The sequence below is a fragment of the Lepidochelys kempii genome, chromosome 3 (genome assembly GCF_965140265.1).
Source record: "Lepidochelys kempii isolate rLepKem1 chromosome 3, rLepKem1.hap2, whole genome shotgun sequence".
NCBI lineage: Eukaryota > Metazoa > Chordata > Testudines > Cheloniidae > Lepidochelys > Lepidochelys kempii.
Genome location: NC_133258.1, coordinates 18,807,225 through 18,810,063, shown reverse-complemented (window position 1 = coordinate 18,810,063; position 2,839 = coordinate 18,807,225). Strand labels below are relative to the sequence as shown.

The 2,839-nt window shown below is 48.6% G+C and overlaps 1 pseudogene; it reads left to right on the top strand.

Annotated features, from left to right (window-relative positions):
* The first annotated feature begins 481 nt into the window (after positions 1-481).
* LOC140908125 (uncharacterized) lies at positions 482-2,524 on the top strand (annotated as a pseudogene).
* The last annotated feature ends 315 nt before the right edge of the window (positions 2,525-2,839 follow it).

The following is a 2,839-nucleotide window of genomic DNA, read 5'->3' as shown; positions in this document are numbered from 1 at the left end:
ATGCCCATCCACTGTTGGCGGGATTGGGTAGGCTAGAGCTGACAATACTATCTTTGCACCATCCCATATTTCCCCTGTGTCAAAAGGAACCCCCCTTGGCCTAGTCTACACTATGAGTTTATGTCAAATTTAGCAGCGTTAAATCGAATTAACCCTGCACCTGGCCACACAACGAAGCCATTTTTTTCAACATAAAGGGCTCTTAAAACCGATTTCTGTACTACTCCCCAATGAGGGGATTAGCGCTGAAATTGCCATTGCCATTTTGAATTAGGGTTAGTGTGGACGCAATTCAACGGTATTGGCCTCCGGGAGCTATCCCACACTGCACCATTTGACTTCTCCTTACAGCACTCTGAACTCGGATGCACTGGCCAGGTGTACAGGAAAAGCCCTGGGAACTTTTGAATCTCATTTCCTGTTTGGCCAGGTGAGCTTATCAGCACAGGTGACCATGCAGAGCTCATCAGCACAGGTAACCATGCAGTCCCAGAATCAAAAAAAAGCTCCAGCATGGACCAAACGGGAGGTACTGGATCTGATCGCCGTATGGGGAGATGAATCCGTGCTATCAGAACTATGTTCCAAAAGACAAAATGTCAAAACATTTCAAAAAATCTCCAAGGCCATAAGGGACAGAGGCTACAGTAGGGACACAACACAGCCGCGTGAAACTTAAGGAGCTCAGACAAGCATACCAGAAAACCAAAGAATCAAACAGACTCTCCAGGACAGAGGCCCAGATATGCTGCTTCTATGATGAGCTGCATGCAATTCTAGGGGAAGACCGCCACCACTACCCCACCCCTGTCTGTGGACTCTGATGATGGGGTACTCTCCACCATGACTGAGGATTTTGCGGACAGGGAAGATGAGAAGGAGGAGGAGGACAAGTTTGAGGAGAGCACACAGCACACTGTTCTCCCCAACAGCCAGGATCTTTTTATCACCCTGACTGACACCCTCTCAACACAACCAAGCCAGAGAAGGGACCTCTGGTGAGTGTACCTTTTTAAACATAATACACAGTTTAAAAGCAAGCATGTTTAATGATTAATTTGCCCTGAAGACTTGGGATGCATTCGCAGCCAGTACAGCTATGGGAAAAGTCTGTTAACATGTCTGGGGATGGAGCGGAAATCCTCCAGGGACATCTCCATGAAGTTCTCCTGGAGGTACTCTAAAAGCCTTTGCAGAAGGTTTCTGGGGAGAGCAACCTTATTCTGTCCACCATGGTAGGCCACTTTACCACGCCATGCTAGTAGCAAGTAATCTGGTATCATTGCCTGACAAAGCCTGGCAGCGTATGTTCCCGGTGTTTCCTGGCATTCAAGCAATATCCATTCTTTATCTCTCTGTGTTATCCTCAGGAGAGTGATATCATTCATGGTTACCTGGTTGAAATACGGGAATTTAATTAAGGGGACATTCAGAGGTGGCCATTCCTACTGGGCTGTTTGCCTGTGGCTGAAAAGAAATCCCCCCCCGCAGTTAGCCACGCGGTGGGGTGGGGGGGGGCGCATTGGCACTGAGCTGTTCGCGTGTGGCTAGCAGGGATCTTCCCTGATACCAGTCATGTAGTGGGGGGAGGGGTAAAACGATCATCCCAGAGAATTGGATGGGGGGGTTAGTTTGGTTTCTGCTGCTGCACGTTTACACGAAAACCACAGCACTAAATGGCCAACTCAGCGGGCTTTGCTTGGTGTGGGAAAAGAGGGTGCTGGTGTTATGAAGGTTGCAGAAGCCGAAAGACTATGGCTTACCATGGCCGCCTGCAAGCCAAATTCTGTTGCCCAGCACCGCATGTGTGATCTAACACCAAAGCCACAGGCACTCAATATAAGATGTAAAATGTAACCTTGTACCAAAATCACATGTGCTATGTAATGTGAATAGTGTTGTTCACCATGAAAGAGTATAGCCATTGTTCTGTAAAATGTATCTTTTTAAATACTTCACTCCCTTTTTTTCCTCCTGCAGCTGCAAATGTTTCAAGCCTCCCTCCTCCATCCCAAAGGCTATCTCAGATAAGGCAGCAAAAAAACGCACGCGCTATGAAATGTACTCTGAGCTCATGCAGTCGTCTGGCACTGACAAAGCTCAGCAGCATGTGTGGAGGGACACGATAACACAGTACAGGAAAGCAGCCAATGAACGTGAGGACAGGAGGGATGATCAAGATGAGAGGTGGCGTCAGCAAGATCAGAGGAGGCAGAATGCAATGCTGGGGCTACTGCAGGATCAAACGGACATGCTCCGGTGTCTGGTGGAGGTTCAGGAATGGCAGCAGGATCACAGACTGCTGCTGCAGCCCCTGTTTACCTGCCCTCCCTCCTCCCCAAGTTCCATAGCCTCCTCACTCAGACGCCCAAGAACATGGGGGTGGGGAGGCTCTGGGCACCCAACCACTCCACCCCAGTGGACAGCCCAAGCAACAGAAGGCTGTCATTCAACAAGTTTTGAAGTGGCCTTTTCCTTCCCTCCTACCCTCCTCCCACACCCCACCTGGGCTACCTTGTGAGTTATCTCCCTATTTTTATAATCAATTAATAAAGAATACATAGTTTTTAAACGATATTGAATTTATTGCCTTTGCAAGCAAGCTGTGATCGAAGGTGGGGGGCTTACAGGGAATTAGAGTCAACCAAGGGGGTGGGTTTTCATCAAGGAGAAACAAACAGAAGTATCACACGGTACCCTGGCCAGTCATGAAACTGGTTTTCAAAGCTTCTCTGATGCGCAGCGCTTCCTGCTGTGCTTTTCTAATCACCCTGGTGTCTGTCTGCGCGTAATCAGGAGCCAGACAATTTGCCTCAACTTCCCACCCTGCCATAAACAT